The 16,893-nt window shown below is 27.9% G+C and overlaps 1 protein-coding gene across 6 annotated transcripts in view; it reads left to right on the forward strand.

Moving 5' to 3' along the window:
* LOC107073310 (prolactin-releasing peptide receptor) overlaps positions 1-15,420 on the forward strand; it is a 60,770-nt gene extending 45,350 nt beyond the window's left edge. For all 6 annotated transcript variants that reach the window (XM_089178491.1, XM_089178495.1, XM_089178490.1 and 3 more), the window contains one exon: positions 14,969-15,420. The gene's annotated coding sequence lies outside the window, so the exon portion shown is untranslated. The remainder of the gene's footprint in view (positions 1-14,968) is intronic.
* The last annotated feature ends 1,473 nt before the right edge of the window (positions 15,421-16,893 follow it).

Below are 16,893 nucleotides of genomic sequence, written 5' to 3' on the forward strand. Positions count from 1 at the left end.
ACCCTTTTCATGGTCAAAAAAATGAATTAGCCAATCACAGCCAAGCTTTCGTCCGAATTCTTCAGTTTCATGGCGTCATTCGTGGAGAACACATCGGAGTGTCATCGTCCCGTTAAGATCAGGTAATTAAAAGATATTTTGTAAGGTTTACACCTTCCTATTATAATATATAAAGGATAAAAGGATCAATTTGGATTTTTTGAGTATATTTTGACAATTTTTGTGGTCCTATATCGTATTTTTAATCATTCGAAATTTTTCTTTATTATAGGTGGAAAGAAGATCTACTGCGCAACATTTTCGCGCATGCAGTATTTTCGCGCCAGTCTTACGCGTCTGTTTTATGCACATCAATATGGCGAATCTTTCGAATTTTTGTATTCTGTTATCTGTATACGTGTTGCAGCGGATTTTGTTAACCCGTTAATTTCAGGTAATTGTTTCAATTAATATTTTAATGTACACCTTCCTGTTATATATTAAATGATATATAACGAATGTTATATATCAAATGCATATTACATGCATAATTTTTATATGTGTTTTCATATTTTACTTTCTTTTAGCTTTCTTAACATGGGAAGAGTTATAACACGAATTCACTAATCTTTTTTACCTTGTGGCAAGTTTTTTTATCTTCTCCAGATACGGCGAGGTGAGCATTATTTTTTTTAAGTATAAGCATATAAGCATATAGAAATACTACAGAAAGAGTGAGAGAGAAGGAGTGTGAGAGAGAGAGAGGAAAAATAAGAAAACAATACACTCGGCATATAGGTTATTATAAATATGTATTTTTATTTCCAGGAATTTCTCGAGGAATTTTCTTCGTCGAATTTCCGACGACAAAACGTAAACAGCCGAAAACATAGGTATAATAGCCGAGCGTTCGACACTACCAAAGTCTCCTCTACCAAGGTTACGTAGTAACATACCTCTTATTCGCCTTCTATCTTTCAACGAGACAACATAAACGAAAATGAGGCGTATTAACTTATTTAATAATTTTATTTCTAACATTATCTTTTTTATTTTAATAGTTTATAAAGTTGTTCATTGCATAGAATGGTATAAAATCTGGTTTATATTTTGTATGTTATTCTTTATTGAGTTTGCTGATACAATTACTATTTTATTTAGACAACTTTAAAGATTTTTAATTAATATTTATACTAACATTGCATACTTGATATGTAATATTGCAAGCAAATAGTTGCATACTTTGATCAATTTCACAAATATTTAATAACTTTAACTTTTAATTATGTCAACTCTCATAGATAATTAAATTATTTTTTGATATTTACCATTGAATATTTTATCAAAAATATTCAAGGGTTTTAATGTGTGCCCTGCCTTCAGAAACGATTTACAGGAAATATTGTAATATAGTCTTTAGTATGTTTCAGTTCTTTTTAGACTTTTTATTTAATTTTATTTTATACATCGTCATCCTAAGGGTAGGATACCCATCCTGCAATCATCAACGAAGACTAAAAGTAAGTATATTTTACTATCAAACATTTCTATGATAATTTCAATTGATTTTTATTACAACAATGATATTAATTGTTCTTTTTTTTGTTATGTTTCAGAAAATCATTGCAATCGAGCGCGTAGGCAATGAGGTTTTCGTGTGTTGCATCGTGTTAAAATAAAATATAAAAAATTCGACAAGTAGATTCAGTGTTGAACGTCGTATGTTAAAGTTTCGTTTGCTCGGTTAAGAAACTCGCAAGTTTCTTTTATTCGGTTTAAACTTGTGCTCATCGTCATCTAAGGGTAGGATACCCATCCTGCATTCATCCTGCATCCATCAAAGTGAGTATATTTTTCTATTAAACATTTTCTCAATAACTATAGAAATTTTTATATAACAACGATTTATATAATATTGTTTTTATTTGTGTTTCAGATCATCGTTTGAATGGTATATATATTCACATTTTATTTATTAAGTTCATATAGAAATTCGTTTAACACTAGATTTGTTCACTATTATTTAAAAATTTACAAACGTTGTTTAAATGAAAAAGTGGATAGAGGAAAGGAATTAATATTTATGTATATTTCATTACAGCATTAAAAATTACCATATAATTTAAAAAAATATTCTACTTTAAAGTTAATTAAATTTAAATTTTATTAAATCACAATTAATTTAAAATATTTCTATTATATATATATGTAACAAAAAAGTTTGAAATGAATCAAATTTGCTCAGTCCATAAATCTAGTGTTAATTGAATTAATTGAATGTAATGCAGTTTTATAGTCATTATTTGTACATTGCCATCGTCATCCTAAGGATAGGAGACCAATTGTGCATTCATTAATAAAGATTTAAAGTGAGTATATTCTTTTATTAAATAATTCCTTAAAAATTTTAATGATTTTCTGTAATAGTAATGATATTAATAGTATTGCTTTTTATTTCAGTTTCAGATTGCAATCGTGCACGAATGGCCCACGTGAAGTGACTGGGGGTGAAATTTTTGTTCTTGCATTTGACTGCGAGCAATGCAGTCTTTGAATTAGTGCAGTCTAGAATCAGTGATCGGACGAGTAATAAGTTAAAATCAAACGCGAATTAGAGTCAGTGTTGTTCGTCGTATAATAAAATTTCGGTTTCGCGATAAGAAACTCATCTATAGTTTCTTATTTTCGTTTATACCGCGTTGTTAGATTCACGCGAGGTGCATTACCATGGTGCAATAGAGCTGCATCTCATTGAAATGCATTGTAAGTATTCATTTTTATTTACATTTTATTCGATTTTATTTTATATGATTTTGGATAATATTCTAGATAACTTATCGTTTTGTTCTATTTTATTATACAGATAGAACCATGGAATTTCTTCCTTTCAAAGATGTTGGATGAATTCTTCGATGGATCTTTGATGAATCTTCGATGGATTTTTGGTTGTTCTTCGATGGATCTTCTTCAATGGCAAATCAAGTATCATCTTCCATCGTCAGACTATAATACTTGCTACGAATTAGGAGTGTTTTGGAGCCATCGCAGAACATCTTAAACTGTGAGTTTTTATTTAAAGTCCCTCCAGTGCTCAATCATGCCGAGGATGAAAGGTCCGAATCGGCACGAGTTACTGGTTGTAATTATTTAAATAAATTATTGACGAGCACATGAGTAATTCCTTTTTAGGAGTTACTCATGAAAATTGTATATTGTATTGTAAGTTTTATTATTAGTTCAGGATAGGTTTTCTTGTCTCATCGGTTAATGTCATTTAATTAATAATGCAATTAATAAATGCACTCTCTTTTTTATTTCGTGTCTTGTTCGTGATCAGTAGTGATGAAATCGAGCATTAATTTACTCGTTTTCGTCTAGAAAAGCATGTAATAAATGTCTTACATGCATTGCTTCGTACATTGTTTATCTAATCGAGATTAATTTTGATATATCAATATTTTGATATTTTAAATAAATGAGCAAGAAGACAAACTCATTCGCGACGGATAGACTTTGGCAGTTAAGTGGCGGCTCAAAGCCCAGTTCTTTAATTAGAACAGCCATTTAATGAAATAGTCGTCCGAGGTTTGCAAAAAATATCCATCAACATTGTAGAGTCTTTTAATACATCTTTACCTCGAAATTATAATTTTTTCATATGGGGTAACTTTTTTTTTCATTCGCTTGTTTAAGTCATTATTCACCAAATGACTTGTAGAGTCCTTAGTCGCTTAGATGAATTTTTATACAAATGTATTTATGTGTTTATGTCTTAATCATAATTTTTAGATCAGGATTTTCAGCTTCTAATATACTAATCTCCCGTTTCTCCCCCCCATACTTTCTGCGTTCTCATCTATGCATGTGCCCAGGTGTTACACGTATGGGTGAGAAACAGTTAGCGTGGGTTTAGTTTTAGTTTTTTCCCCTATTGGCGGCTATTATTGTGCTAGTGATTGCACGATGTACTTTACACCTGTGTGTGCGTATTAGGTAGTGTGTATTGTACATCGTTTCGTGATATTTTTTATTCATTTAATACATCATTAAATACTCAAAGCACTACTTCCTCATATCACGTTTCTGTATTCTTATATTTATATTAAATATTTCTAATTTGTTTGATAATCTCGTTTGCATAGTATAGTTACTGCATTTATTTGTGGAAACTTTGATATACTTGTATATTACTAGTATGCATATATATGCTAGTGTATACTTGTATTTTTGCTTTAGTTTTTTATGCAATAATCATTAGCCTTGGCAGTCGATTACAGCAAAACGTACGTATACCCATTAGCATATAAGTTTAGAAAACGTGGTTGAGCTAGGGTGTCGGAGGTGCTCCGGGGCATGCTCTCTAGTTTAGGCTTTTGCACCCTGGTGGTATGTGTGAGAACCGTGGAGTGAGTGGGTGGGTATGTATGTTTTTTCTTAAAATGGGTAAAAATATGGATAATAGGCAGGCAGGTAGCATACTTCTCTGAATGAATGTGAAAACTTTAATTTTAAGTAGGTAGGATCCAGGAAAGGCATTAGACTTCTTACTTCCACTCCGGAGTGGAAATTCCGCGCCTCCTGGTTTATACAGAATTGTTACAAAATTTGATCATCTCATTCTATTATGCTTGATTTGTTAATTTATTTTGTGACTATTCTGTGATGTTTATTATGTATCATGATTCAAAGGTATTTGCAACCATTTGAAAGATTTATTTCTACTTCGATTTTACCTCGAACGAGATAGAGTCGAATCAAATTCGCAAATTCTTTGATGCATTTGATACTTAGTTTTAAGTATTTCAGGATTAGCACTACGCACTATCGCGATTTCCTCTTACAGCTAGAAATATGTGATATAATTAAATATAACTAATTAATGAAATAAAAGTATTGCAAGAAAATGCATTACATTTATTGCACTATTTATTTCTATTCGATTTTATTACTCGACGTTAAAAGTGCGAAGTGTTATTAGGTCATCGAGGGAAATTATTATCTGCTTGGACATTCGATTAAATGTTCTCGTGTATGGTCAATGAACTCTAAGTTCATTGATGGTCCACGAGATAGAAAAGTGAACGCGAAATGTAAATTAATTTTGTAATAATTGAGAATTAGAATCATAACAAAATACGAGTTTATTTGCAAAAGTAGTATGAAAAATCTTATCTTGCTCGCACGTAGGAAATGTCCAAATGCAGTTTTCAGGGAATGAAGAAAGAAGAGGCTTAAAGCCGAAGAGGCCCCCACTTAATTGTGGCTCAAGAGGGCAACTACAGACTACTGAATTATTTTCAAAGGTTCAATATCATGTTCGAACCTTTCGAGAATAGTTCTTTAGTCATATTTTATATTTAATTCTATTATTTCTTTGCTCGTCATTAATTTCTAGTTGTAATTGGAGATGATGGTTCATTCCATCTCCTTGGGACACCAAATTCGTGTCTATATCGTCAAAAAGATGCATATGTGTTTAGTTAGTTCGAGTCAAAAACATTAAAATTCCCTTATCATTAAATTTTGAAGCTCACTTAACGTTTGATGAATATTAAAATAATTTTTCTTTTCTTGTTTCAATTTTAAGATTTTTCACTGTAATCGTATTTCATTAAATTTGTAATTTTTCTTTTCTATATAGTGCAATTTAAAAAAATATTTCATAATAATTAATTGATATTTTTTTCTTTTTGCTTACTTAATATTTTTACTCTTTTTTTTTTATATTTTGTAAATGTAAAATCACGCGTTTAAATTTTATTTTATTGCAAACAGTAAATAGAGATTTGATAAAAATAAATAGAGAATTCAATTTGAAATGTGCATTTACAAATTGGACGATTCATTTGTTAGGCTACTTTATATCACTTGATTGTATGATTAATATAGTTTTCTTCTTGTTGCAGGTGATCATCGTTGGATTTAACAACAAACCTTTGAGATTTTCTTCTATTTGAATGCCTTAAATGATTACTTTTTAAATTATATGTTTAAATGCATTTCTGAAGGTACACACGTTAACACTAAATATGAAATATTATTATTTAATATTATGTAACGAATATTAAATAATAATATTTGTTGAGATGTATCAGAGAGTTTCCATTTTCTTTTTTAATAAAATTTTTTATGGTTGAACTTATCTTTTTCAGATACGTATACATTTCGTTCGTATTACTATAAAACACTTACACATGATTCATCTCGTTCCGGACCAGTCATCAATAAAAAAACGTCGATCAAATGATGAAATAAATGGTGTAAGATCGTCGTACAAAAGGTAAATTAATTAGGTAATAAGAATAATTTTATTCTTCAAATACGAAGTATGAACAATTGAAAAAAATATTTATTTCCTCTTTCGCATGGAATAACGAAGAAACATATTCCCCGAATCTAATCATTATTAAACCAACGGTATACTTCGATTATAAATAGTAAAACGATGTAAATCAAATCACTAATGTCGTATACTTTAACTGTTAGAAATCGTCGTCGTCATTGTCGATCTTATTCACGTCATGAATGTAATTCCACGGATGAAAAGGAAGGGGAAAGTTTGGGAAAAAGAAAATTTGATAGGGGAGGGTTTTCGAAGAGGGATGTAGAACGATTAGAAGGGGTGGGTAAAGTGAACTGGCTCAGTTGGTGCTTTGGCCGGCAACTAGGCGCCGTGAGAACCGATTAACAACCCACAACGTTAATGGATTTAACGCGTAGGAGCCAGGTTATCATCGGGTTATCGTCCCCGTTTCCGTTCTACGATCTACGGAGTCCGGTAAACAAATAAAATTCTATTGATTTCCATATAAAAGTATCGAAAGAAAATCAGACGGATAAAAAGAAAACCCAACGCGATTATTCTCTCTTTAATACTTTTTTTTTATTTGAAACGATTCGTAATGTGTTTATTTTCATTAGTATTAATCGATCGTTGATCAATTTTTTTAGCATTATAATTTGTTATTTAACATTATTTTATATAATTTACAAATCAATTTATATGAATTTATAATTTTCTAATTGATCGATTTATTTTTATCTTTTTATTTTTTTATGTTTCTTATTTTTTTTTTTTATGTAGCTTTCATTTTAATATTTAATATTAATTATTCCCATAAGATTGTCATAGGAATAAATCATACATTTTTACATTAATAAATTTTCATCTATATGAATAATGTATAGATATAGTATAATGAATATACTTTTATTAATTAAATCGCAAAGATTAAAAATGTTTTGTTCGATTCCTTTGTCGTTCCGTTTTTTTCTTTTTTTTTGTTTTGTTTTATAAGTAGATGAAATTTTCCTTCCGGTGAACTTGTGTCAAAAAGCACTCCGACGGGTTGATAGGGAATTTACCAAAGAGGATATGTTTTACTTTCAAGAAGGATCAACCGGATTGAGCTACGAATAATTTCCATCGAATTTACTAAAGACCCTTCCTTCATCTTGTCATCCCTTTATATTGACGGCAACCCTTACTCTCTTTGATATTAAAATCTTCATTTGGTATTGTAAATACATTTTCTATAGATTCGTAATACAAGCGAATATATTTTTACGAAATCTTATTCTTTCAAACGATTTCTATTTATTTCTTTTTTATTTTTCTTCCTCTTTGAGATGACTCTATTTTGATTTTATACGATAAAAATCAAATTGCTTTATATCGTAAGAGAAAAAAAAAACATTACATCGTTCTATGAATGTACTAGGGGTTTCCTATAACTATCAAGGTACATGAGAATGAGTTTACATGAGAAACTAAGTCGATAATAGCTTTTGTTTTCCATTTAGTTTCTTTATCTTTTTTTTTTTTTTTTTTTATATATAAAAAGTATATTCATTAAATAAACTAACAAACGTTGAGTGTACTCGCGAGATAGTGGGAATGAAAAAGGTGGACGACGAGGAAAACGTAGGCAAAAGAACAAATAAAAAAAAAAAAAAAAAGGAAAAGGGTAAAAAAGTAAATGTAAAAAGAAAACAAAAACAAAAAGAAAAGTTCTTCTCATCAGAGGGCAAGTCAAACACGTCAAATACGAATTAATGAAGTTGAAGTTGAATGAAAAAGAAAACAAAGAATAAATGAAAAAAACTGAGACCTTTAAACAACCTTTCTCCTCTCTCTTTCTCTCTCTCTTTCTCTCTTACATATAAATTTTCTCTCTTTATTTCTCATAATCTTTTTTTCCCCCCACTCTTATACAAACTTACACGCATACACACATCTCTTACCTTCTTTTTCTCTCCCATATACATTTTACATATATATATATATATTTCCTTCTTTCTCTTTCTCTCTTTCCTCCATATACATTCTAACACACATACATACTATCTCTTTCTCTCTCATACGCACTCTAACCACACTCATTTTCCTTCTCCTTTCTCTTTTACACTCTCTCTTTAATTCTCTCTCTTTCTCTCTCTCCCTCTCCCTCATATACATTCTACACATATACAACCTTTCTATCTCGTACACACTCTAACACATACATACTCTCTCTCTCTCTCTCTCTGTCTCTTACTCTTCTTACTCATATAACAACACGCACATACACACACAAACACTCTCTTTCTCTATCTTTCATTTTCTTACAACATGTAAGTTAGCCTACGTTAGAAAAACGTTTTTTATAGTAACTAATTATATGCCAACGCGTAATGAGAATACCCTAGACAAAAGAGAGAGAGAGAGTAGGGGAGGAAGGAAAGGGAAAGGGAAAGGGAGAAGTTTCTCTTGGAAAGGTTGATCGTTAATTTAATGAAATTGATTCGCTTACCCTGAAATAATATCTTGGAATAAGTGAACTACATACTACCAGTGTAATTATACATATATGTACATAATATACGTATACATATATTTACTCGTTAAACGTTTTATTCCTAATTAACAAACCAAATCATGCTATCTATGTAAAAGATTAAAATATAAAAAAAAAAGAGGGGGAAAATATACATAAAATATATGTAGTTTTTTTTTTTTTTTTTTTTTTTTTTTAAATTAAAATACTAATCCTGGAGATAATAATTAATTAAAAGATTTTGATAAAATGATTATGTTACGTGATACGTGATATTTGCAATTAAAATAATTATCTATTGATTATATTATTTGTTTAATATTTAATAATTTTTAAAAAAAGAATTTGTGTGATACAATATTTTAAACAAAATTCCATAATTTTAATCAGTAATTTGTTATTATGAAAATAAAATAAAATAAGATTGGTTGAGACACAATTTATCGTAATTATGATTAGTTTATAATTCTATGCATAATAATGCGTCAGTATTTGATAAAAAGATAATAAACTAATGGCATAATACATAGATAGATGTTTTAACGATGATGAGAAACATTTAAACGTATTATATATCGAAAACGTAATGAATTATATTTTTTGTTGTTATTCTTTTATTCTTTAAAAAAAATAACTAACCAGAGAGCCAGCCATATGCTTATCGTCAACTTCACCCATTTGCATACGCCTCCAAGATGATCGAAATACATACATGTATACATACGCACATGTGTAAACATATGTTTATAACGTGTATATATATACAACGAGTATTTGACGTCATTGGCCCTTTTCACGATATCACCTGAGTGAAATAAAATGTTTCAATGAATTTGTAAAGAGAATTTATTCTTTTGTTTCTTAATTAAAAAAAAAAAAAAAAAAAAAGAGAGAAAGAGATAAAAAACGTGTACAAATAAATTATACGATCGAGTATTGTTTTTTTTCTAATTACAATTTGTTTAAACTTTATTTTAGATAAATAAAAATCAATACGTATTATATAATAATACTTACGATATATTATATTATTACACATAATATAAATTTATTTAATTAATAAATATTTCGTTTATATATTCGTAGTAGTATCTATGTACTTGTGCAATTAGTTAAATAATTAAATGATCAAAACTATGAAAAAGAAAAAGAATATAATTTAAGTACACGTATGTAAGATATATCCGTGCTTTATTTTTTAATCTTTTTTTTTAACAAATTTTGTACAAAACACTTCCACTATAAATCTCACACTTCTATAATTTATATTATAGTAGAATCAACAATTTACATAATTGATAAAGTAACACTTCTCTCTTTCTCTCTTTCTCTTCATGTATATATCATGTCTAACATTGTCTATTCTCTTCTTTGAACACTCAAAGACCTTTCCAAACACATTCAAAATGACATCGTGAGTTAAACAATAGAAACAATAAACCTTTTGAATGCATTGAGAATATACATAAATACATATCTTGTTAGTACAATTCAATGCTTTTTCTAATCACGTACCACTATGCTCGCGAATATAGTTTCTTTATTTAATAATATATTGAAATATATGAAATCTGAAAATATAAAACATCGGATTAGTTCGTTTTACTTGTCAATATAAAATAAAACATATCATGTGTTTAAATGACCTAATATTACAACATTTATATATGTCTGATCGTTTTTCATTTCAAAAAATATAAATTATGTATGTATTATGTTTATGTATATTCTTGATATTATATATCATAATTTAAAATAGTTATTTTGAAAACGGATACTGTTCTGAACGAAAATCTTATTTTTGTCGTTAACGAGCCTCTAAATATCCATTACGTGTGCACACACCGTTTGCTATTCCAGAAAGTAACTTAATATGTAAAAGAGAAAATATAAAACTCTCAACTTTAATACTGAAGTATCCTCAAGGACGTAAAAAATATTAAAATAAAAATAGTTAGGAAAAATGGATATGACACGAATGACTACAAAATTTATATGTGATATATTATAATTAAATATGTTGTAATATAATATTATTATCAAAAAAGAGAGAGAAACAAATGAATATTACAATATTGCAATATATAATAATGAAATAATAATTGCAAATAAATTTATAAATATGAATGTGATAATAAGTTTCTCTTTCTCTTGATATTAACATTCGTGAAATATTAAATGGAACAAAATGTTTCCATAATGTCCGATAAAATATTTCGAAATATAAAAGAATATTATAAAAAAAAAAAAAATGCACACCTACATAGATAAAAAATAGTACTCATCAACGTGTATATATGCGTGTATCTTTTTTAAATAACAAATACGCATCGTGGCTAGAATTAATCGTCGATCAATTAAAAAATACAAAAGTAAATATTGTTTTAAATAAATCATTAGAATTGTGTTTTATCTCTTCTTCTTCTCTTTTCATTAATATGTTTCGATTATTTAAAGAAAAAACAAAATAAAAGATACAGTGCGTACTTTTGGCAATCAATAATTAGTACATTGAAATCATATATGAAAAAAAAAAAACAAGGTAGTCGTTTTATTCACGGATGCTTTTATGGTATTTAAATTATTCATCTTTTGATTCTCTCTCTCTCTCTCTTTCTCTCTCTCCCTTTTTTTTATCTTCTCTCTTTTACTTTTTTCCTTTATCAATTTCTTTTTCTCGTATTGCTTGTAAAGCCTTTCAATCAAATTAAAGAACGCAAAACTGCATTAGGATGATCAAAACAACTATAATTCTGAGGCTTCTACAAATATCACCATTTCTATCTATTTCACTCCCTCTCTCTCTCTCTCTCTCTCTCTTTTCTTTTATACGCAATCTCATTGATTTTGTTATTTCTTGTTCATTTTTATTCTTTTTTTCTTTTTATATATAAACAATTAAATCATTTTACATTCACGAAGTCTTAAAACAAAATTTCAACGATCATTTGACACTTCGTAGAAAATAATTTTCTAATAATCACTGTCATCAATAATTTTGTTTATTTTTCATGGTACACCCTGCAAATATGGTCAACATAAAATGTTACAATTTAAAATATGTGATTTCTTTTTTCTCTTTTCATTTATATTAAAATCAATAATTAATTTCAAAAGGTAATAATTAATTGAATAACAACAAATATTTATTGATAATTTGAAAGGATTTTAATGGATACATTTTGTTTTTGGTTTACATTTCGTTCGTTAAATTGTATTTTATCCATTTTATACATGATTGGTGTTTGTGTATGTGTGTGTGTATATATATATATAAATGTATACACGTACGAATAAATATAAATATAAATATATTTATGAGAGATCCAGGTGTAAAACATGTTTAATCTAGATTATGTGATTTTTTTGTTTTAAATACCATCTGATACTTCAAAAGAAATATTCTTTGTTTTTATTAATAATTTGAATATCCTGAGAGAGAGAGAGAGAGAGAGAGGAGGGAAGTATAATGTTTTCAGTACATAATAAAATATTAATTACACGCGTATTAAAAAGATATAGAAATATTCTTTCTATGTTTAAATAATATGTCGAGTTGTTAAATTTATTTCTAAAAGGTTTTTCAAAAATTAAACTCTCGACCTATTTGAAATATTATATGTATATATTCTTCTCATGTGTATTATAATACACAATAGTAATAAATATGATAATTTTAATAAATATATTATATTTATATTAAAAATCATTCCTGTAACAATTTATTTGGACCATTTGCAAAATACAATGAAACATATTTTACCAATCTCTATACCGTGTTCATTTTATATATAATAATATAAACAGGGTTTTGTTTTCCATTTCTTATTCTCAAAATTTTACCATTACCTTACGATAAGAATATAAACAATAGTCTAACATTATTCTCCTTAACACCAATTGTAACGATGTTCCAATTCAACGCTAACGCAAAACTGTAAACGTACTACCTGTTATATATATAAAAAATAATTCACGATAAAAGGAATTCTGACAAGAAAATATCATCGATGATATAAATTAAGGTATTCTAGCGTAAATGATGTATCGAACTTCATATCTACGTTTAAACTTTCGAGATTTTTGTTGATAAGGGCAATGGTGATAGGGCTGAAGTTGTTAGGACGTACGTCACAGATGCAACCTCGTTAAAGAGAAAGATCGATGTGCCTCATTCTCGTTCTATCGATCCTTCTTCTCCTGTTACAAAACCAATCTCTCCTCCTCAATCGTACCATCATCACCCACCCACCCATGGACCGACCCTTTTTACTCTCACTTTTATACTCGTTATCATGCATCCCGTTCAAATATCATCTGCCGTTTCATCGATTCTCTACCACACAGATTTTATTTACATATTGTTCTTCTTATTTTTGAAGTAAAAACTTCTTTAGAATAGGTTTGATTTAAAATATATAAATATATATATATATAATATAATATATAGTATAAAAAATATAATATATAATATAAATAAATAATATATACTATAACTATATAATATAATAATCAAATTTTTAATGAGTTAAATTGACTCAGTTCGTAAATCAAATGTTAAAATACTGCGACACGAATGATATTCGAGAATGCATATTAAATGCATAGTTATGCGAATGGTTCTCTTGTCCATCCGTCCATTCGGTCAACGAAAATACCATACAGGACACGAGAGAGAGAGAGAGAGAGAGAAGAGAAATAGAAAGAGGTGAAGGTAAGAGATGGGAGAGGATGGAGTGAGCTTTAGCTTGAGCCTGTGAGCTTGTGAGCTTGGGAGATTGAGATTGTGAGAGGAGAAACACGATCGAAGGAGAAATCGCGATGACAACCGGTGTTCAAACGTCGTCATTCCAGAAACAGACTGTTAATATTCGAGAAATTTCATTGCACTCACGTCGTCCACCCAGAGAGACTAAATCAATGTCCCCCTATTTCCCTTATGTATGAAAGTCCCATCGGAGTATGTATATGTTTCTCTCCTCTCTCTCTCTCTCTCTTACTCTCTCTCATTCTCTGTACGCTCATTAGGTACTTCTGGGATTTTGTATTTATCGATATGTACGTGTTTCTCTATGTATGCGTACTTCTATCGTATTCGAATTAGTTGATGTGTGAAGATGTAAGGAGAATACGTGTGTGTGTGTGTACGTGTATATATTTGATGCATGATATTTGATTGTCGAGATGTTTGAATATGTAGGAATGTAATTTTATTTAATATATTGTTATACTCACAATTTGTATATAATAGATATAGGAGTATGTACGACATGTACATATGTAATTATTTGATTTATGGTTTCTGAACTTGTATAATAGACGTACATGTATACAGGATTATATGTGTATTTGGTATATATTATGTGGATTTGTGGTAGGCTTACGTATATATGGGTATATGTGTATATGTGGGATAAGAAATGTGTGAAGTGTGAGGTATGTAGGGGTTGTAAATGATCGACTGATATGTGGGTGTGTATATATGTGTGTGGTATGTAATGAGTAGGATTTGTAGATGTCTGTGTGAATGTAAGTATGAGTGTGTAAACATAATAAGTGTTGAGGGAATTTAATATTAAATATTATTAATTTAATAATAATAATATAATATAAATAAATATAAATAATATTACAAAGTAAACATGCAAAAAAATGTAATAACTAAAACAAAAGTATTGATAATCGAAAATACAGGAACCCCACGCATTACTATAATTCATCTAACTGATATGAAATTCGATATTTTGGATTAAATTAATTTATGAAAAAAATAACTCTGTTACATTTTGGATAATCATTATTTGCCTGAGGTAACTAATTCAAATTCACGGTATTAAATGTCCAATAAACTCAGCCCCAATTATTAAACGTCTAATAAAGTTAGCTCCAATTACTTAGGTACATGCTGATTAGATTATGCCACGTGTCCACCTAAAATCATCTCATATATCTCTCTACGTGACTTTCATCCGCTAAATTACTTCACCTTAATTACATTCTCTAACATTTTTTTCAATTAATTATTCACTTATTACTACACTTCACATAACTATGTATAATTATAATAATTATAAGTATATTGCGTTATATATATATATATATATATATATATATATAATCGTATAAAGTTCGTTTAAATAATTAATTATTTAAACTAGCTTTTTCTGTTTCAGATTTCAAACCAAAGATTGCAAAAGAGGAGAGAATAAAAACAAACAAACAAAAATAAATAAAATAAAATAAGAAAAAGAAATCCCTGTAACTGTCAGGAAATACTTATGGTTAGATAATAATGAATATAATTAAAAACTGTTCAAAAAGATTATCATAAGTAAATCGTAATTAATTAAAAAATACGATAACAAAAATACTAGAAAGATACAAAAAAAAAAAAAAGAAACAAATCGTACAATAATTAATTATATCTTGTGTCTCTCATTTGTAAAATATAAACTCGTGAAGGTTTGATCTACAAGAGGATGATTAGGTGTATCAAAAATATTACAATGTTATGAATAAATTAATCTACGAAGTCGTAAAGAAACATCGAAAAAATAATATAATTAAATAAAAATAAGAAAATATATATAGATAGAAAAAAAAAAACAATAAAATAATAATACAATTTATCCGCGAGTGTAAAATATTATATTTAAAAGGAGTTGTAACACTTCTGACGCTCGGGAAAATTTAGTACCATCGAGAAAATTTGTATTTGACACAATTTTCAAAGTAGCATGTTATATACCTGCTTTTTCCCCCGGGCCTCACTTGGTTCATCGTGTAAGCCAAGTATGATTTCATTTCATGTGTGTGTGTGTGTGTGTATTTATGTAACTTGTGTATACACATACATGTGTGCATATGGATGTTTAATAAATATTGAACAATTAAACGGGATTTCTCTTTTTTCGCTTATTCTAATTCCTAGAAAATTTATTTGGACGATGTATGTTGTTGATTTAACAAAAACAACAAAAATATAAAAAACAAAAATTATATAAATAAATGATTTTATATAGTCTAATTAATAAAGAAAAAGGAAAAAAGAAGAAAACAAAGAATACAAATAAATATGAAGAAACAATCAGCTTCTCGTGTTTCAATGATGGAATTTGTCTGGAATAATAATAAATACCCCCCACGCCCCCACCCCATCACCATGAAAATAAAATTGCATATTTTATCGACTAAACGATTTTATATTTAAATAAGCCCTGAAGAATTAATGGTATATTATGTATATGGGGTGAGACTCATAAAGAATTCCCCTTAGAAGTATAGACAAAAAAAAAATAATATATTTGCATTTTTTTGATATTACAAAAAGTATAATTAATTTATAAAGGTTTTTTTCTTTTTTGTATTATTAAAAATCATGTTCAATGATGTGTTAAAAAATAATATATGTAAATATATTGTTTATTTAATATTTAAGATATGATATATTAATTATAAATTTGTTTAAGATTCTACTATATTATTTATTTAGTATAATTATAAGTATAAAGAATAAAATATAAGTAATATTAATATTATTATATAGTATAATAAAATAGTTCTATATACTCTAGTATTATATAATATTATATATGGTAATGATATAAAATATAATAATACTAATAAAATTAAAACAAAACAAAAAATAAAACATTCAAAACTCATTTAATTGATCGTATAATAAAATAATAATTAACTTAAATAAAAGAAGAGTATAATCAAACACCTTAACGTAGGTAAAATTATTTTTAAAAATGACAAATACTATATCTAATATATTTTTATTTCTATTATGACTACGTTATTTGTAACCAATCTAATAATTTTTGATTGACCATGCAAATTCTTCTAACCTGGCTACTGTGACTTTTGTTCACCCTATATTTTCTAAAAAAAAAAAGAAAAGAAAAGAAAAGAAAAACAGATAAACAGGAGAAAAAAATTCTACGCAAGTTTTTCTAGTTTATGACTGGAGGGCCTTGTGGATAAATCGAAAAAAAAGGGAAAAAGGACCCTATAGAATTAGAAGTTACGTTGTCCTAACTAAAGGAGAGACCTCATTTACGGTAAAGGGGAAGTACCTACTTCGAGAAAGGTC

Source organism: Polistes dominula, unplaced genomic scaffold, assembly GCF_049000335.1.
Source record: "Polistes dominula isolate Pdom_NZ unplaced genomic scaffold, Pdom_raw_medaka contig_11, whole genome shotgun sequence".
NCBI lineage: Eukaryota > Metazoa > Arthropoda > Insecta > Hymenoptera > Vespidae > Polistes > Polistes dominula.